Source organism: Aquarana catesbeiana, linkage group LG01, assembly GCF_042186555.1.
Source record: "Aquarana catesbeiana isolate 2022-GZ linkage group LG01, ASM4218655v1, whole genome shotgun sequence".
NCBI lineage: Eukaryota > Metazoa > Chordata > Amphibia > Anura > Ranidae > Aquarana > Aquarana catesbeiana.
The window spans coordinates 427,171,065-427,192,786 of record NC_133324.1 but is presented as its reverse complement, the minus strand read 5'-3'; the positions used below and the strand labels follow the sequence as shown (position 1 = coordinate 427,192,786).

Below are 21,722 nucleotides of genomic sequence, written 5' to 3'. Positions count from 1 at the left end.
ACAGAATCTCTGCCCCAGTGTGGCTCCTGTCCCCCAAGCATACCAGCTCAAGCACTGCATGGCATCTTTTGTCCTGTGTACTTGCGTAGCCCCTTGAACGCCTACGGAGCACCGCTGGTTCCGAGGACAAAGCACAGGAAGAGGCCATGGAGGAAGAAGAAGAGGAGGGGGTGGAGGAGAGAGGTGTGTCAAAATCACCAGTACTGGCATTTTGGAGGCATGGTGGCGGAAAAACCTCCAACACTACTGCACCTTGTCCTGCATCCTTCCCAGCTGCCAGCAGAGTCACCTAATGCGCTGTGAAACTTAGGTAAAGTCCCTGTCCATGCCTGCTGGACCATGACTCAGTGGTAATATGCACCTTACCGCTGACCGCCCTGTCCAGGGTGCCCAAGACATTGCCTTCCGCATGCTGGTACAGAGCTGGGATCGCCTTCTGTGAGAAAAAGTGGAGTTTGGGAACCTGCCACTGAGGAACCGCACATTCCAAAAACTCACAGAAGGGGGCAGAGTCTACCAACTGAAAAGGTAGCAGTTGAAGTGCTAGCAATTTAGCCAAGCTAGCATTCAACCACTGGGCATGTGGATGGCTGGGAGCAAACTCCTTTCTGCGGTGCAGCGGCTGGGGCAGGGAAATTTGCCTGGTACAATCTGATGTCGGTGTACCAATAGCAGATTGCCCGCAAGTACTTGGCTGTGATACACCTAATTCTACACCTTCATTCCTCTCAGTGCAGGTCTCAGAGAGGACTGAAGGTATAGTGGGGTTGGAGATCCCAGCTGATGAAGAGCAAGGAGAGGTCCTCTTTATTCTTTGGTGTGGGTCTTTTAAGTACTCTTGCCAATGAACTGCATGGCAGGTCAACATATGTCTGGTCAAGCATGTGGTGCCCAAGCGGGAGATGTTTTGGCCACGTGAGATACGCTTGAGACATATGTTGCAAATAGCAGCGGTGCAATCTGATGCACTCTTCTCAAAAAAGGCCCACACCCACCAAAGAACTTTTGGAATAATGCGCAGAGACAGCAGCGCCCTGCACATGCGGAGCTCTGCGGTGTGATGCAGTCAGTGTGCTGCCCTTAGGCTGGCCCCTGGAGGGCATCCTGCCTCGTTGGTGATGTACCTCCTCCTCCTCCTCCTCTCTCCTATCAGGCACCCACGTTGAGTCAGTGACCTCATCATCCCCTCCTTCCTCATCACTGGAGCAAACCTGGCAGTATGCTGCAGCAGGGCTCACGTTACTGCCTTCATCTAGCTCAGTTCCATCATCAGAGCCTTCAAAATGCTGGGCATCCTCCTGGAGCATGTACCCAACACTGTGGTCAAACAGTTCGAGGGACTCCTCAGGAGGACATGGTGGGGCTAGGGAAGAAGTCACTGATGCCATTGAGCCAAGGGAAGAGGCCACGTTGGCAGCTGCATTGCCAGACAAAGTACCCTGAGCCTGGGTGAGACCGTGTCCACGACCAGCACTGTTGACTCTAGACACAGAGCCTGCTTGCCCTCTTTTATTGGCTTGTGACTGTCTGCCTCTCCTTGTTGGCCTTCCAGACATACTATTGGCCTGCAGTGAGCTGCACAAAACTGGGATGTATATATATATATATATATATATATATATATATATATATATATATACTGATTATACTGCAGCTAGCAGAATCAACTGCCTGCCTGTAGTATTATTAGTATGATCACACCTGCACTTCAAGTAGCTATACTGTAGGTAAGACTGTGCAGGGTACACAGTACAGTAACTGGAAATACTTCAAAGAGCCTACACAAGCACTTGGCTGCAGGTAGCTGTACTGTAGGTGAGACTGTGCGGGGTACACACTACAGTAACTGGAAATACTTCAAAGAGCCTACACAAGCACCTGGCTGCAGGTAGCTACACTGTAGGTGAGACTGTGCAGGGTACACAGTACAGTAACTGGAAATACTTCAAAGAGCCTACACAAGCACCTGGCTGCAGGTAGCTATACTGTAGGTGAGACTGTGCTGGGTACACAGTACAGTAACTGGAAATACTTCAAAGAGCCTACACAAGCACCTGGCTGCAGCTAGCTATACTGTAGGTGAGACTGTGTGGGGTACACAGTACAGTACCTGGAAATACTTCAAAGAGCCTACACAAGCACCTGGCTGCAGGTAGATATACTGTAGGTGAGACTGTGCGGGGTACACACTACAGTAACTGTAAATACTTCAAAGAGCCTACACAAGCACCTGGCTGCAGGTAGCTATACTGTAGGTGAGACTGTGCGGGGTACACAGTACAGTAACTGGAAATACTTCAAAGAGCCTACACAAGCACCTGGCTGCAGGTAGCTATACTGTAGGTGAGACTGTGCGGGGTACACAGTACAGTAACTGGAAATACTATAAAAACATCTGCCTGCCTGTCAGTATATTAGGAAGAGAAGAACAGGATCTAGCTAAACTGAATACAGTTTATATATATATATATATATATATATATATATATATATATATATATATACATATATATAACACCTGGGATGCATATATATACACAATACACTGTAACTGCAGCTAACTGACTCGACCTACCTACTCTATCTAACTTAAATCAAATGACACTGTCTCTCTCTCTCTCTATTTCTGTCTCAACGCCGGAACACACTACACAGGGCCGATGTGCAGGCGGCCTTATATAGTGTGGGGCATGTACTAAATCCCCTCAGCCATAATGGGCCATAGCCTCCTTGGCTTTGGCCAATTACGGCTCTCTGTACACACAGCACTGTGATTGGCCAAGCATGCGGGTCATAGTGCATGCTTGGCCAATCATCAGCCAGCAATGCACTGCGATTCCGCAGTGAATTATGGGCCATGACGCGCCACTCGAATTTGGTGTGAACTGACCATATCATTCGTAATTTGGCGAACGACCGAACACACGATGTTCGAGTCGAACATGGGTTTGACTTGAACACGAAGTTCATCCCTACTAGTGAATAATCCGGGTTAGCAACATCATCCAGATGTGGTGTGCAATGTCCTCAGAAATGAACTCTTCTGAGGACATTGCAGACCACACCTGGATTATGGTGCTAACCTATGGGATCATCAGAAATTCCCTAGAGCTGTCATCTGCGTTTATAACTACTAGGACATGGAAACCATAGTAACACATTTTCACTGTCTGGCCTTTCTTCACCTGAGCAACCCTTCTGAAGTCTAAACATTAGACAATTCAGACAATTAATACTTAAATGGGACAGTCAATTTAATAATTATTTAGATATAGTGCATTAATTAGTTGATTGACCAATATTAGCACATGTATTTGTCAGTAAATTCAGCATTACTGCCCTGGAACTAGATCAGAGCATGTGAGATAGGGAAAAATTCACTTGAATCTGAGATTTCTGAGATTGGAATTTTACTTTGTGACAGTGCATTTCGCAAACCATTCATTCAGGGAACTCTACTGTATATATGACAAATAAAATGGCAAAGAAAATGTTATTTGATTCAGGTCATAATGTTACTTTTTATATCTTTTAATGTTTAAGTAGATGGTGCAATGTACAGATGAGACACGCATTATTCCCAAATATCTAGTTGGGAAATCTCTCTCTTCATTTCATTGTCCATTTAAGAAGATGCTGATAACAGAATTGCTAAGTCGTTGCAAGGGTCCGTTTGTTTGAAGTAATTGAAAGTAAATGTGACATAACCTTGCAAACAAGTTAAATAGAAATGGTGGAATGTTCTGTGTTTTATTGAATTCACTGATATGGGTCTACTTACAGATTTAAAGAGCAGTTACAGCCAAGAAATCAGTAAGCTACTAGTGCTTTCAAGTAAACACTGCATCTGTCCTAAATAAAAATGTTCACAAAAGTTTACTTATTTTGTATTAATTGTAATTTTGAAAGCAATATTATTGTATTTCCTGTCCTGAGCCCATGCTGGTTGGCTTTTTCTGGTTTCTACATGATTGATTGCTTCTTAGGCAGGTTTGAGTCAGATTGATAGCCAGTTTTTACTGGCTGCCACCTGGTACTTTCCCCATATTCCTCATCAGCTGCAGGTAATGAATCTGGCCAGTAGGGATGAGCTTCGAGTTCGAGTTGAACCCATGTTTGACTCGAACATTACATGTTCGACTATTCGTCAAATTGCGAATGTTATAGGCCGTTCGCGCCAAAATAGAGTGGCGCGTCACGGCCCATAATTCACTGCGGCATCGCAGTGCATTGCTGGCTGATGATTGGCCAAGCTTGCACTATGACCCGCATGCTTGACCAATCACAGAGCCGTCTGTACAGAGAGCCATAATTGGCCAAAGCTATGGCTCAGGGGGTTTAGTACACGCCCCACACTATATAAGGCCGCCTGCGTGGCGGCCTTGTATAGTGTGTTGCGGCGGCGGAGAGATAGACAGAAAGACAGTGTCATTTGATTTAAGCTAGATAGAGTAGGCAGGCGAGTCAGTTAGCTGCTCTTACAGTGTATTGTATATATATATATATATATATATATATATATATATATATATATATATATATATACACACTGTATTCGGTTTAGCTAGATCCGTTCCTGTTATTCTCTTCCTACTGACAGGCAGGCAGGTGTTTTTACAGTATTTACAGCTACCTGAAGAAAACTGCTGGTGTTCTTCTGATCATATTAGTACCACAGGCAGGCAGCTGCAGTATTTACAGTTACTGTAGTGCGTCCTCTGTACAGTGTGCACCTAAAGCTACCTGAAGACAATTGCCGTTGTTCTGATCCTAGTAATACCACAGGAAGGCAGCTGCAGGATTCACAGTTAGTGTAGTGCGTCCTCTGCACAATGTGCACCTAAAGCTACCTGAAGAAAATTGGTGGTGTTCTTCTGATCCTATTAGTACCACAGGCAGGCAGCTGCAGTATTTACAGTTAGTGTAATGTGTCCTCTGCACAGTGTACACCTAAAGCTACCTGAAGACAATTGCTGTTGTTCTGATCCTATTAATACCACAGGCAGGCAGCTGCAGTATTTATAGTTAGTGTAGTGCGTCCTCTGCACAGTGTGCACCTAAAGCTACCTGAAGAAAATTGGTGGTGTTTTTCTGATCCTATTAGTACCACAGGCAGGCAGCTGCAGTATTTACAGTTAGTGTAGTGTGTCCTCTGCACAGTGTGCACCTAAAGCTACCTGAAGACAATTGCTGGTGTTCTTCTGATCCTATTAATACCACAGGCAGACAGCTGCAGTATTTACAGTTAGTGTACTGTGTCCTCTTCACAGTGTGCACCTAAAGCTACCTGAAGACAATTGTTGGTGTTCTTCTGATCCCATTAATACCACTGGCAGGCATCTGCAGTATTTACAGTTAGTGTACTGTGTCCTTTGCATAGTGTGCACCTAAAGCTACCTGAAGAAAATTGGTGGTGTTCTTCTGATCCTATTAGTACCACATGCAGGCAGCTGCAGTATTTACAGTTAGTGTACTGTGTCCTCTGCACAGTGTGCACCTAAAGCTACCTGAAGACAATTGCCATTGTTCTGATCCTATTAGTACCACAGGCAAGCAGCTGCAGTATTTACAGTTAGTGTAGTGTGCCCTCTGCACAGTGTGCACCTAAAGCTACCTGAAGACAATTGCTATTATTCTGATCCTATTAATACCACAGATATGCAGCTGCAGTATTTACAGTTAGTGTACTGTGTTCTCTGCACAGTGTGCACCTAAAGCTACCTGAAAAAATTGGTGGTGTTCTTCTGATCCTATTAGTACCACAGGCAGGCAGCTGCAGTATTTACAGTTAGTGTACTGTGTCCTCTTCACAGTGTGCACCTAAAGCTACCTGAAGACAATTGTAGGTGTTCTTCTGATCCCATTAATACCACCGGCAGGCAGCTGCAGTATTTACAGTTAGTGTACTGTGTCCTTTGCATAGTGTGCGCCTAAAGCTACCTGAAGAAAATTGGTGGTGTTCTTCTGATCCTATTAGTACCACATGCAGGCAGCTGCAGTATTTACAGTTAGTGTACTGTGTCCTCTGCACAGTGTACACCTAAAGCTACCTGAAGACATTTGCTGTTGTTCTGATCCTATCAATACCACAGGCAGGCAGCTGCAGTATTTACAGTTAGTGTAGTGCGTCCTCTGCACAGTGCGCACCTAAAGCTACCTGAAGACAATTGGTGTTGTTCAGATCCTATTAGTACCACAGGCAAGCAGCTGCAGTCTTTACAGTTAGTGTAGTGCGTCCTCTGCACAGTGTGCACCTAAAGCTACCTGAAGAAAATTGATGGTGTTCTTCTGATCCTATTAGTACCACAGGCAGGCAGCTGCAGAATTTACAGTTAGTGTACTGTGTCCTCTTCACAGTGTGCACCTAAAGCTACCTGAAGAAAATTGGTGGTGTTCTGATCCTATTAATACCACAGGCAGGTAGCTGCAGTATTTACAGTTAGTGTAGTGCGTCCTCTGCACAGTGCGCACCTAAAGCTACCTGAAGACAATTTCTGTTGTTCTGATCCTATTAGTACCACAGGCAAGCAGCTGCAGTATTTACAGTTAGTGTAATGTGTCCTCTGCACAGTGTGCACCTAAATCTACCTGAAGAAAATTGGTGGTGTTCTTCTGTACCTATTAGTACCACATGCAGGCAGCTGCAGTATTTACAGTTAGTGTACTGTGTCCTCTGCACAGTGTGCACCTAAAGCTACCTGAAGACAATTGCTGGTGTTCTTCTGATCCCATTAATACCACCGGCAGGCAGCTGCAGTATTTACAGTTAGTGTACTGTGTCCTTTGCATAGTGTGCACCTAAAGCTACCTGAAGAAAATTGGTGGTGTTCTTCTGATCCTATTAGTACCACATGCAGGCAGCTGCAGTATTTACAGTTAGTGTACTGTGTTCTCTGCACAGTGTACACCTAAAGCTACATGAAGACAATTGCTGGTGTTCTTCTGATCCCATTAATACCACCGGCAGGCAGCTGCAGTATTTACAGTTAGTGTACTGTGTCCTTTGCATAGTGTGCACCTAAAGCTACCTGAAGAAAATTGGTGGTGTTCTTCTGATCCTATTAGTACCACATGCAGGCAGCTGCAGTGTTTACAGTTAGTGTACTGTGTTCTCTGCACAGTGTACACCTAAAGCTACATGAAGACAATTGCTGTTGTTCTGATCCTATTAATACCACAGGCAGGCAGCTGCAGTATTTACAGTTAGTGTAGTGCGTCCTCTGCACAGTGCGCACCTAAACCTGAAGACAATTGCTGTTGTTCTGATCCTATTAGTACCACAGGCAAGCAGCTGCAGTATTTACAGTTAGTGTAGTGCGTTCTCTGCACAATGTGCACCTAAAGCTACCTGAAGAAATTTGGTGGTGTTCTTCTGATCCTATTAGTACCACAGGCAGGCAGCTGCAGTATATACAGTTAGTGTACTGTGTCCTCTGCACAGTGTGCACCTAAAGCTACCTGAAGACAATTGCTGTTGTTCTGATTCTATTAGTACCACAGGCAGGCAGCTGCAGTATTTACAGTTAGTGTAGTGCGTCCTCTGCACAGTGTGCACCTAAAGCTACCAGAAGACAATTGCTGGTGTTTTCTTGCTAATAATACTACAGGCAGGCAGTTGATTCTGCTAGCTGCAGTATAATCAGTATATATATATATATATATACATCCCAGCTTTGTGCAGCTACATCTCACTGAAGGCCATTAGTATGTCTGGAAGGCCAACAAGGAGAGGCAGACAGTCACAAGCCAATAAAAGAGGGCAAACAGGCTCTGTGTCTAGAGGCAAAAGTGCTGGTCATGGTGCATCCTCATCAGCACGTGGCCATGGGACACGCTTGTCCTTTTTTTCGGCAGCTGGCCGTGTTGAGCCGCAACATGCCGAAGACTTGGTAGAGTGGATGACCAAGCCGTCCTCATCCTCTCTCACCCATGCTCAGGGTACCTTGTCTGGCAAAGCAGCTGCCAACACGGCCTCTTCCCTCGGCTCAATGGCATCAGTCACTCCTTCCCTAGCCCCACCATGTCCTCCTGAGAAGTCCCCCAAACTGTTTGACCACAGTGTTAGGTACATGCTCCAGGAGGATGGCCAGCATTTTGAAGGCTCTGATGATGGTACCCAGCTAGAGGAAGGCAGTAACATGAGCCCAGAGAGAGGGGGTACCCAAGAAGGACAGCAATCTGGCAGTCATGTTCCCCCTGCTGCAGAATACTGCCAGCTTTGCTCCAGTGATGAGGAGGGAGGGGATGATGAGGTCACTGACTCAACGTGGGTGCCTGATAGGAGAGAGGAGGAGAAGGAGGCACATCTCCAATGAGGCAGGATGCCCTCCAGGGGCCAGCTTAAGGGCAGCACACCGACTGCATCACACCACAGAGCTCCGCATGTGCAGGGTGCTGCTGTCTCTGCACGTTATTCCAAAAGTTCTTTGGTGTGGGCCTTTTTTGAGACAAGTTCATCAGATCCCACCGCTGCTATTTGCAACATATGTCTCAAGCGTATCTCGCGTGGCCAAAACATCACCCGCTTGGGCACCACATGCTTGACCAGACATATGTCGACCTACCATGCAGTTCGTTGGCAAGCGTACCTAAAAGACCCACACCAAAGAACAAAGTGGACCTCTCCTTGCACTGAGAAGAATGAAGGTGTAGAATTAGGTGTGTCACAGCCAAGTACTTGCGGGCAATCTCAATCTGCTATCGGTACACCAACGTCAGATTTTACCAGGCAAATTTCCCTGCCCCAGCTGCTGCACCGCCGAAAGAAGTTCGCTCCCAGCCATCCACATGCCCAGTGGTTGAATGCTAGCTTGGCTAAATTGCTAGCACTTCAGCTGCTGCCTTTTCAGTTGGCAGACTCTGCCCCCTTTCATGAGCTTGTGGAATGTGCGGTTCCTCAGTGGCAGGTTCCCAAACTCCACTTTTTCTCACGGAAGGCGATTCTGGCTCTCTACTGGCATGTGGAAGTCAATGTCTTGGCCTCGCTGGACAGGGCGGTCAGTGGTAAGGTGCATATTACCGCTGACTCATAGTCCAACAGGCATGGACAGGGACGTTACCTATCTTTCACCGTGCACTGGGTGACTCTTCTGGTGTGCTTGTGGGACAGGAGCCACACTGGGGCAGAGATTCTGTCAGCTCTGCAGGGGCAGGTTCAGAGGTGGTTGATGCCCAGCTTAATCCAGGTATGGTGGTTTGCCACAATGGCACCAACCTCCTCTCCGCCCTCTGACAGGGACAACTGACCCATGTGCCCTGTTTGGCTCACGTGCATTTCCGCAGGTCATATAATGCCAGTACTCAGCTGGCTGACCTCCAAAAGGAATTTAAATTGCCCAAGAACTGCCTAATCTGTGACATGCCCACCAGGTGGAACTCAACGTCGGCCATCAATGAGTACCTATGCAACTATGGCACCAGTACAGGGTCAGGGGACCTTGTTTTTTTCCCCACGCCAGTGGGCTATGATCAGAGATGCATGCACTGTCCTGTTACCATTTGAGGAGGCCACGAGGATGGTGAGCAGTGACAGTGAATGCATCAGTGACACTGTCCCTCTTGTCCACCTGTTGGAGCACACGGTGCATGGAATAATGGACAGGGCACTTGAGGCAGAACAGAGGGAGGAAGAGGAGGACTTCCTTACCTCTCAAGGCCCCCTTTATCCAGACAGTGTTCCTGCGTGCCCGCCGATCACACAGGAAGAGGACAAAGAGGAGGAGGAGGATTGTGTCAGCATGGAGGTGGAGCCTGGCACTCAGCATCAGCAGCAGTCTTCAAGGGATCATTTACAGTCCAAAGAAACCCATAAATTTGTATGTGGCTGGGAGAAGGTGGCTGCGAATCATGTCATCCTTAGTGACCCAGAGGACTCTGGACCGAATGCCTCAGCAAACCTATGCTGCATGGCCTCCCTGATCCTGTGAAGGGTCCTCGTATTCGTGGTATCAAGGGGAGGAATGATTACTGGCTGGCAACCCTCCTTGATCCATGTTACAAGGGTAAGGTTGCGGACCTTATCTTGCCATTGCAGAGGGAGCAAAGGATGAAACATCTTCGGGAGGCCTTGCAGAAAGGTTTGTGCAACGCGTTTCCAGAGCCTGAGAGGTTACAATTTCCTGGTCCTCCTGGACAACGTGTTGCTGAGGCTTCGGTCAATCACAGAAGGATTGGTAGAGAAGATGGCCGTCTGAGCAATGCGGTCGGACAATTTTTTAGTCCGCAGCCCCAAGGTCTGATCGGTTCCAGCAACCATTGCCAGCGTCTGATTCACATGGTGCAGGATTACCTAGGGGCAAGATCAGACTTGGACACCTTTCCCACCAAAAATCCTCTGGGTTACTGGGTCTTGAGGATGGATCACTGGCCAGAGCTTGCACAGTATGCAATTGAGCTACTGGCCTGTCCTGCATCCAGTGTTCTTTTGGAACGCACATTCAGTGCTACTGGAGGCTTTGTAACCGATCACATGGTGCACCTGTCGACCGAATCGGCCGATCGGCTGACCTTCATAAAAATGAATCAGTCTTGGAACACCAGCTACCAAGCACCTGATGCTGATGTAACCGATTGATTTTTTTTTAATGTGAGATCCCTTCAAGACTGCCTATGCTGATGCTGAGTGAATATCCTGTTATGCTGAGTGACAATCCTCTTCCTCCTCAATTTTCATGCTGATAGCTTGTAAGAACATGTTTGGTTCTGGGCACTGCCACCAGTGGCCAAGGCCCAATTTTTCTGCCCCTGTTTAACAGGGGCGTATAATTACAATTTTTGATGCAATAATTTGCAGCAGGGCTCATTCCTGCGCTTCAACTGTAGTATCTGTGAGGGGTTGCAGTGGTGTGGCACCAGCACCAGTGCCCAAGGCCCAATTTTTCAGCCCCTGTTTAACAGGGGCGTATAATTACAATTTTTGATGCAATACTTTTCAGTAGGGCTCATTCCTGTGCTCCAACTAGAGTATTTGTGAGTGGTTGCAGTGTTGTGGCACCAGCACCAGTGCCCATGGCCCAATTTTTCAGCCCCTGTTTAACAGGGGCATGTAATTACAATTTTTGATGCAATACTTTGCAGCAAGGCTCATTCCTGTGCTCCAACTAGAGTATCTGTGAGGGGTTGCAGTGTTGTGGCACCAGCACCAGTGCCCATGGCCCAATTTTTCAGCCCCTGTTTAACAGGGGCATGTAATTACAATTTTTGATGCAATACTTTGCAGCAGGGCTCATTCCTGCGCTCCAGCTAGAGTATCTGTGAGGGGTTGCAGTGTTGTGGCACCAGTGCCTAAGGCCCAATTTTTCTGCCCCTGTTCATCAGGGACATGTAATTACAATTCTTGATCTAATATATCACAGCAGGGCCCATTCCTGCCCCCACCAAGAGTAACTGTGAGGACTTACAGTGTTGTGGCACCAGCACCACCACCACCACCAAAGGCCCAATTTTTCTGCCCCTGTTCAACAGGTGCATGTAATTACAATTGTTGATATAATATTTCACCTCAGGGCCCATTCCAGCGCCCACCAAGAGTAACTGTGAGGACTTACAGTGTTGTGGCACCAGTACCACCACCACCACCACCATCAAAGGCCTAATTTTTCTACCACTGTTCAACAATGGCATGTAATTACAATTCTTACAGTGTTGTGGCAACACCAACACCTAAGGCCCCAATTTCTGCAGCGTATATAGGGCAGGCCCCTACTTTCAAACATCCAACTTACAAACGACTCCTACTTGCAAACGGAAGGAGACAACAGGAAGTGAGATGAAATCTACCCCTAGGAAGGGAAATTCTCTCCTGTAAGAGTTAATATGGGAAAAACGTGTCTCCTCTTCACTGATGCTTTATCACCAATCCTTGTTTCACTAAAACCCCTAAATTTAAAAAAAAACATTTGTCATTGGGACAGAAAGTGAGGTGAAATCTTCTGAAGAGGTGCACAGACAGCAAAACAAATGTTACAGGGGTGATAACCCTTCCCTATGTTTTCCAAAAAGCTTAAAAATAGATTTTTTTTGGCTGGAGCTACACTTTAAAAATGTACCAGTTCAAAATTACAGATTCTACTTAACAACAAACCTACAGTCCCTATCTTGTTTGCACCGCCTGTATACTGCTGTTCAGAGTATATAGGGCCTGGGGGCCCCACGCCTTTCCTTTTTTTAATTTGGGTGCGGGGTTCCGCTTAATATCCATACATGACCCAAAGGGCCTGGTAATGGACCTGGGGGGGGGACCTATGCCGTTTCTCTGATTTTCATCCATATTGCCGGGACCCAACATTACATTAAAGCCGCAGGCAGTTTTAAATGACCTTTATTCCTTTAAAAATGTCATTTTGTGCAGGGACTGTTCTAAGCACAGGAAACACGCGCCACTTTACAGGCATACTATAGACACCCCACAGGTACGATATTTAAAGGAATATTTCACTTTTATTTTTTCAATTTAAGCATCATTAAAATCACTGCTCCCGAAAAAATGGCCGTTTTTAAAACTTTTTTTGCATTGATACATGCCCCCTGGGGCAGGACCAGGGTCCCTAAACCCTTTTTAGGACAATAACTTGCATATTAGCCTTTAAAATTAGCACTTTTGATTTTGAACGTTCAAGTCCCATAGACTTTAAAGGGGTTTTAAAGTTTGCGCAAACTTTCGGTCTGTTCGCAGGTTCTGGTGCGAACCAAACCGGGGGGGTGTTCGGCTCATCCCTACTGGCCAGTGGCCACCCCCCTCCCAGCCCTGGGGCTGGTATAGGAGGCACCTTTTTTAGACCCCTTTCACACTGAGGTGCTTTTCAGGCATTTTAGAGCTAAAAATAGTGCCTGTAAAGTGCCTGAAAAGCACCTCTCATACCTCCCCAGTGTGAAAGCCCGAGTGCTTTCACACAGGGGGGTGCATTTGCAGGACAGGAAGCAGCATCTTTGGGGCGCTGTGGGAGCAGTGTATACACTGCTCCCACACGGCCCCTGCCCATTGAACTGAATAAGCAGCGCTGCCGAAGCACCTGCAAAGCGATTCGGCAGCACCACAACACGGGTGCTTTTAACCCTTTCTTTGGCCGCTAGCGGGGGTTAAAAATGCCCCGCTAGCAGCCGAAAAGTGCCACTAAAATGGCGGTGAAGTGTTGCTGAAACTAGCAGCGCTTTACTGCTAATGCACCCCCGCCCTAGTGTGAAAGTAGCCTTAAAGTACATAAGCCTGTGCCTCTGTGGTTGTGATATGCATCTCCTGTAGACCAAGTGCACTGGTATCTTTACCTATTTATTTCTGTTGCTGACCTTTTCTGTATTTTAACTCTACTATCTGCTGCCTGCCCTGATCTTTGTTACATTCATGGATTATAAATTTCAGAGAGGCTTCCATCTTGTTTTTCACATTACAGTAAGGTACCTCTACTCTCTTCTACTTTGGATTCTTTAGCTATATTCTACAGTCAGAGTATATTGTTTCATGTGTAGATGGCTAGAATTTTGAATAACATTTCTTAAGAAAGAATGTTCTAAGGTAGTTTGTTCATTTTTGTAATCATTAGTGGGTCACATTGACATTCTTTTCAACAATGTTCTGAGAACTTTCACAAAAATTTTCCAAGATGTATTTTTATTCAGGCTGGGTTCACACTGGAGAATGCAGCGAATCACAGCAGGAGTCCAATGCGTCTCCATTCACTGTTTCAGGTCCGGTTTCAGCCCACATTTTTTGCTGAATTCAGACCTGAAATGTACCAAAAGATGCACAAGACTCCTGTGCAATTTGCAGCGGAGCCACAGCGGAGATGTGTGATCTTCTACTATGCAAATTGGATGCGGGGAAACTCGCATCCAGTTCGTAATAGTGTGAACCCAGCCTCAAATTTCTATCCATCTAGGCCAACTTTATGTCTTGGGGTAACCTAGCATCAGTGGGCTTGCTTGCCATAAGAGAATGGGGTCAACTAAAGGGTAAGTTACACTCACCTACAGTTTACTCTGACTGAAGTGTCTGCATGCAGACCTAACACTAAAGTTCTGCCTTGAGATGACACAATAATGTAAATCCTGGTGCCTGTGCAGTTTTTGGTTGTGTTCACAAAATTCTGACACAAATCAACCCTCTTGCAGACTCTTATAACTTGCTACAATGTACAGTATAATCACTGGGACAGAGGAGGCCAAACAAATGTTCTCTCCCGATGATGGAAAACTGATGACTAGTAACAAGCCAAATGTATCTTTGAATTTTGTCCAAGATTGGATCACTGAACATTACTAAAGCCTTGTACACAGGATCAGATTTTCCTCCGACAAAACCAGTGAATTTTGTTCGAAGGCGTGTGCCTGGATTTTGTCTTGCATACAAACGGCAAGGAAATGTCAGCCAACAAACACGAATGTAGTGATGTACTATGTGGTTTTTCAGCTTTTTAGCGCCATCCTTTGGGCTCCTTCTGCTAATTTCGTGTTAGTAGAAGTTTGGTGAGTGTTGATTCCAGCTTTTCATTTTGCGCTTTTCATTTTGCGCTTTTCATTTTGCGCTTTTCATTTAGTGCTTTTCAGTTTGTTTCTGAATGGGCATTCATCAACCAGAAATGTTGCGGAATGGGAGGAGATAACGTGTTATTTATTATTGGCCTTGGAGTTATTGCTTTGACCCAAGTCCAGTCCAGGAACAGGAGGAGGAGGATTTCTTGGACCAAAAATTGTTGCTTTATTAATCATAACCAATTATTGCCTTTGCTGTGTGAGCTCCAGGAGAATAATCCAGATGATTTTTGGAATTATCTCTGGATGGCGGACCCCTGCTTTCACCAACTCTTGGCATTGTGGACCCCCAATATTAAGAAGCAGGACACATGCATGAGGCTTTTATTTTATTTTTTGGTTGAATAATGATTTTATTTGGTATATTTTCTATATTTTTGGATGCATAGAATGTACTTTTTTGGTTAAGTTCTATTGGCAGATAGCATGTCTAATTTTATTTGTTTTCTTTTTTGAATGCACAATAAAAAAAATGTGGAGAATAATACTTGGCTATGTGTTTTACTTCAAATGACAGTTTGGAAGTAGGCAGTTACATTTTAAAAAATACAATGTAAAATTAACAAAGGACACCAACATAGTTGTATCTTTGATCTTAAAAACTACGGGATAATGGTGTTGTGGTAACTTGCACCAAAAAAAAAAATAACAAGCATAATAATATTATTCTTGATATCACTAGAAAAAAAAAGCCTTTAAAAATTTGTTTGCAATAACTCCATCAGTATCACCAGTAGGGATGAGCTTCGAGTTCGAGTCGAACTCATGTTCGACTTGAACATCGGCTGTTCGCAAGTTCGCCGAACAACGAACAATTTGGGGTGTTCGCGGCAAATTCAAATGCCGCGGAACACCCTTTAAAAGTCTATGGGAGAAATCAGAAGTGCTAATTTTAAAGGTTTATATGCATGGTATTGTCATAAAAAGTGTTTGGGGACCTGGGTCCTGCCCCAGGGGACATCTATCAATGCAAAAAAAAAGTTTTAAAAACTGACGTTTTTTCGGGAGCAGTGATTTTAATAATGCTTAAAGTGAAACAATAAAAGTGTAATATCCCTTTAAATTTCGTAGCTGGGGGTGTCTATAGTATGCCTGTAAAGGGGCGCATGTTTCCCGTGTTTAGAACAGTCTAACAGCAAAATGACATTTCAAGGGAAAAAAGTCATTTAAAACTACTCGCGGCTATTAATGCATTGCTGGTCCGACAATACACATAGAAGTTCATTGATAAAAATGGCATGGGAATTCCCCACAGGGGAACCCCGAACCAAAATTAAAAAAAAAAATGACGTGGGGGTCCCCCTAAAGAAGGGCCTGGTATGGATATTAAGGGGAACCCCGGCCAAAATTAAAAAAAAACGATGTGGGGGTCCCCCTAAATTCCATACCAGACCCTTCAGGTCTGGTATGGATATTAAGGGGAACCCCGCGCCAAGATTTTTAAAAAAAATGGCGTGGGGTCCCCCCAAAAATCCATACCAGACCCTTATCCGAGCACGCAACCTGGCAGGCCACAGGAAAAGAGGGGGGGATGAGAGAGCGCCCCCCCCCTGAACCGTACCAGGCCACATGCCCTCAACATTGGGAGTGTGCTTTGGGGTAGCCCCCAAAACACCTTGTCCCCATGTTGATGAGGACAAGGGCCTCATCCCCCACAACCCTGGCCGGTGGTTGTGGGGGTCTACGGGCGGGGGGCTTATCAGAATCTAAAAGCCCCCTTTAACAAGGGGACCCCCATATCCCAGCCCTCCCCCCTGTGTGAAATAAGGGGGGTACCCCTACTATTTCACTAAAAAACTGTCAAGACTGTTAAAAATGACAAGAGACAGTTTTTGACAATTCCTTTATTTAAATGCTTCTTCTTTCTTCTATCTTCCTTCATCTTCTTCTGGTTCTTCTGGTTCTTCTGGTTCTTCCTCCGGTGTTCTCGTCCAGCATCTCCATGGAGGGAGGCTCCCGCTCTTCTCTTCATCTTCTTCTCTTCTTCATCTTCTTCTCTTCTTCATCTTCTTCTACAGGCCACTCTGCATCCATGGTGGCATGGAGGGAGGCTCCCGCTGTGTGATGCTTCTCCTCTTCTGACGGTTCTTAAATAATGGGGGCGCGCCCACCCGGAGACCCCGCCCCCTCTGACGCACGGGGACATGACGGGTAGGGATGAGCTTCGTGTTCGAGTCGAACCCATGTTCGACTCGAACATCGGCTGTTCGATCGTTCGCCGAATTGCGAACGTTATGGGTCGTTCGCGCTAAATTCCTGTGGCGCGTCACGGCCCATAATTCACTGCGGCATCGCAGTGCATTGCTGGCTGATGATTGGCCAAGCATGCACTATGACCCGCATGCTTGGCCAATCACAGCGCCGTCAGTAGAGAGAGCTGTAATTGGCCAAAGCCAGGGTGGCTTTGGCCAATTATGGCTCAGGGGATTTAGTACACACCCCACACTATATAAGGCCGCCTGCACGGCGGCCCTGTGTAGTGTGTGTTCCGGTGTGCTGAGAGATAGAGAGAGAGAGAGACAGTGTCATTTGATTTGAGTTAGATAGATTAGGCAGAACAGTCAGTCAGTTAGCTGCACTTACAGTGTATTGTGTATATATATGCATCCCAGGTGTTGCATATATATATATATACACTGTATTCAGTTTAGCTAGATCCGTTCCTGTTATCTTCTATCTAGACTATTTACATTTAATGCAGTGCGTCCTGCTCACAGTGTTCAGCTAGATCCGTTCCTGCTATTTACATTTAGTGCAGTGCGTCCTGCTCACAGTGTTCAGCTAGATCCGTTCCTGTTATCTTCTAGACTATTTACATTTAGTGCAGTGCGTCCTGCTCACAGTGTTCAGCTAGATCCGTTCCTGCAATTTACATTTAGTGCAGTGCGTCCTGCTCACAGTGTTCAGCTAGATCCGTTCCTGCTATTTACATTTAGTGCAGTGCGTCCTGCTCACAGTGTTCAGCTAGATCCGTTCCTGCTATTTACATTTAGTGCAGTGCGTCCTGCTCACAGTGTTCAGCTAGATCCGTTCCTGTTATTTACATTTAGTGCAGTGCGTCCTGCTCACAGTGTTCAGCTAGATCCGTTCCTGCTATTTACATTTAGTGCAGTGCGTCCTGCTCACAGTGTTCAGCTAGATCCGTTCCTGCTATTTACATTTAGTGCAGTGCGTCCTGCTCACAGTGTTCAGCTAGATCCGTTCCTGCTATTTACATTTAGTGCAGTGCGTCCTGCTCACAGTGTTCAGCTAGATCCGTTCCTGCTATTTACATTTAGTGCAGTGCGTCCTGCTCACAGTGTTCAGCTAGATCCGTTCCTGTTATCTTCTAGACTATTTACATTTAGTGCAGTGCGTCCTGCTCACAGTGTTCAGCTAGATCCGTTCCTGCTATTTACATTTAGTGCAGTGCGTCCTGCTCACAGTGTTCAGCTAGAGCTGTTCCTGCTATTTACATTTAGTGCAGTGCGTCCTGCTCACAGTGTTCAGCTAGATCCGTTCCTGTTATCTTCTAGACTATTTACATTTAGTGCAGTGCGTCCTGCTCACAGTGTTCAGCTAGATCCGTTCCTGCTATTTACATTTAGTGCAGTGCGTCCTGCTCACAGTGTTCAGCTAGATCCGTTCCTGTTATCTTCTAGACTATTTACATTTAGTGCAGTGCGTCCTGCTCACAGTGTTCAGCTAGATCCGTTCCTGTTATCTTCTAGACTATTTACATTTAGTGCAGTGCGTCCTGCTCACAGTGTTCAGCTAGATCCGTTCCTGTTATCTTCTAGACTATTTACATTTAGTGCAGTGCGTCCTGCTCACAGTGTTCAGCTAGATCCGTTCCTGTTATCTTCTAGACTATTTACATTTAGTGCAGTGCGTCCTGCTCACAGTGTTCAGCTAGATCCGTTCCTGTTAAATTCCTACTGACAGGCAGGCTTGTCTGGTTACAGTATATAAAGCTACCTGAAGAAAATTACAGGTGTTCTATTTGATCCTATTAGTACCACGGTCAGGCAGCTAGACTATTTACATTTAGTACAGTGCGTCCTGCTCACAGTGTTCAGCTAGATCTGTTCCTGTTATCTTCTTACTGACAGGCAGGCTTGTCTGGTTACAGTATATAAAGCTACCTGAAGAAAATTACAGGTGTTCTATTTGATCCTATTAGTACCACGGTCAGGCAGCTAGACTATTTACATTTAGTACAGTGCGTCCTGCTCACAGTGTTCAGCTAGATCCGTTCCTGTTATCTTCCTACTGACAGGCAGGCTTGTCTGGTTACAGTATATAAAGCTACTTGAAGAAAATTACAGGTGTTCTATCCCAGCTTAGTGCAGCTACAGGCCATTAGTATGTCTGGAAGGCCAAGAAGGAGAGGCAGACAGTCACAAGCCAATAAGAGAGGGCAAGCAGGCTCTGTGTCTAGTGCTGGTCGTGGAGACGGTGCATCCTCATCAGCACGTGGCCATGGGACACGCTTGGCCTTTTTTTCGGCAGCTGGCCGTGTTGAGCCGCAACATGCGGAAGACTTGGTCGAGCGGATGACCAAGCCGTCCTCATCCTCCTCATCCTCTCTCACCCATGCCCAGGGTGCTTTGTCTGGCAAAGCAGCGGCCTCTTCCCTCAGCTCAATGTCATCAGTGACTCCTTCCCTAGCTCCACCATGTCCTCATGAGGATTCCCTCGAACTGTTTGACCACAGTGTTGGGTACATGCTCCAGGAGGATGCCCAGCGTTTGGAAGGCTCTGATGACGATACTGAGCTCGATGAAGGCAGTAACATGAGCACGGACAGAGGGGGTGCCCAAGAAGGACAGCAATCTGGCAGTCATGCTCCCCCTGCTGCAGCATACTGCCAGGTTTGCTCCAGTGATGAGGAGGGAGGGGATGATGAGGTCACTGACTCAACGTGGGTGCCTGATAGGAGAGAGGAGGAGGAGGAGGAGGAGGAGGAGGAGGAGGCGGCGGCACATCACCAACGAGGCAGGATGCCCTCCAGGGGCCAGCCTAAGGGCAGCACATTGACTGCATCACACCCCAAAGCTCCACATGTGCAGGGCGCTGCAGTCTCTGCGCGTTATTCAAAAAGTTCTTTGGTGTGGGCCTTTTTTGAGACGAGTGCATCAGATCGCACCGCTGCTATTTGCAACATATGTCTCAAGCGTATCTCGCGTGGCCAAAACATCTCCCGCTTGGGTACCACATGCTTGACCAGACATATGTTGACCTGCCATGCAGTTCGTTGGCAAGCGTATCTAAAGACCCACACCAAAGAACAAAGAGGATCTCTCCTTGCTCCTCATCAGCTGAGATTTCCAACCCCACTAGACCTTCAGTCCTCTCTGAGACCTGCAGTGAGAGGAATGAAGGTGTAGAATTAGGTGTGTCACAGCCAAGTACTTGTGGGCAATCTGCTTTTGGTACACCGACGTCAGATTGTACAAGGCAAATTTCCCTGCCCCAGCTGCTGCACCGCCGAAAGAAGTTTGCTCCCAGCCATCCACATGCCCAGCGGTTGAATGCTAGCTTGGCAAAATTGCTAGCACTTCAACTGCTGCCTTTTCAGTTGGTAGACTCTGCCCCCTTCCGTGAGTTTGTGGAATGTGCGGTTCCTCAGTGGCAGGTACCCAAACGCCACTTTTTCTCACGGAAGGCGATTCCGGCTCTCTACCGGCATGTGGAAGGCAATGTCCATGCCTCGCTGGACAGGGCGGTCAGCGGTAAGGTGCATATTACCGCTGACTCATGGTCCAGCAGGCATGGACAGGGACGTTACCTAAGTTTCACGGCGCATTGGGTGACTCTGCTGGCAGCTGGGAAGGATGCAGGACAAGGTGCAGTAGTGTTGGAGGTTGTTCCGCCACCACGCCTCCAAAATGCTGATTGTGACACACCTCTCTCCTCCACCCCCTCCTCTTCTTCTTCCTCCATGGCCTCTTCCTCGGAACCAGCGGTGCTCCGTAGTCGTTCAAGGGGCTACGCAAGTACGCAGGCCAAAAGATGCCATGCGGTGCTTGAGCTGGTGTGCTTGGGGGACAGGAGCCACACTGGGGCAGAGGTTCTGTCAGCTCTGCAGGGGCAGGTTCAGAGGTGGTTGACGCCACGCCAACTTAAGGCAGGAATGGTGGTTTGCGACAATGGCACCAACCTCCTCTCTGCCCTCCGACAGGGACAAATGACCCATGTGCCCTGTTTGGCTCACGTCCTTAACTTGGTGGTGCAGCGGTTCTTGGGCAGGTACCCGGGCTTACAGGATGTCCTGAGGCAGGCCAGGAAAGTCTGTGTGCATTTCCGCCGGTCATATAATGCCAGTGCTCGGCTGACGGACCTCCAAAAGGAGTTTAACCTGCCCAAGAACCGCCTAATCTGTGACATGCCCACCAGGTGGAACTCAACGTTGGCCATGCTGCAGCGGCTGCACACGCAGCAGAGGGCCATCAATGAGTACCTGTGCGACTATGGCACCAGGACAGGGTCAGGGGAGCTTGGTTTTTTTTCCCCACGCCAGTGGGCCATGATCAGGGATGCATGCACTGTCCTGTCACCATTCGAGGAGGCCACGAGGATGGTGAGCAGTGACAGTGCATGCATCAGTGACACTGTCCCCCTTGTCCACCTGTTGGAGCACACGCTGCGTGGAATAATGGACAGGGCACTTGAGGCAGAACAGAGGCAGGAAGAGGAGGACTTCCTTAGCTCTCAAGGCCCCCTTTATCCAGACAGTGTTCCTGCGTGCCCGCCGATCACACAGGAAGAGGACGAGGAGGAAGAGGAGGAGGAGGAAGATTGTGTCAGTATGGAGGTGGAGCCTGGCACTCAGCATCAGCAGCAGTCTTTAAGGGATCAGTCCCAAGAAACACATGGACTTGTACGTGGCTGGGAGGAGGTGGCTGCGGACCATGTCGTTCTTAGTGACCCAGAGGACTCCGGACCGAATGCCTCAGCAAACCTACGCTGCATGGCCTCCCTGATCCTGCAAAGCCTGCGTAAGGATCCTCGTATTCGTGGTATCAAGAAGAAGGATCAATACTGGCTGGCAACCCTCCTTGATCCACGTTACAAGGGTAAGGTTGCGGACCTTATCTTGCCATCGCAGAGGGAGCAGAGGATGAAACATCTTCGGGAGGCCTTGCAGAAAGGTCTGTGCAACGCGTTCCCAGAGACTGGGAGGTTACAAACTCCTGTTTCTGGACAACGTGTTG

At 47.1% G+C, this 21,722-nt stretch overlaps 1 protein-coding gene across 9 annotated transcripts in view; it reads right to left on the bottom strand.

Moving 5' to 3' along the window:
* LINGO2 (leucine rich repeat and Ig domain containing 2) overlaps positions 1-21,722 on the bottom strand; it is a 3,171,904-nt gene that overhangs the window by 2,353,163 nt on the left and 797,019 nt on the right. The window lies entirely within an intron of this gene.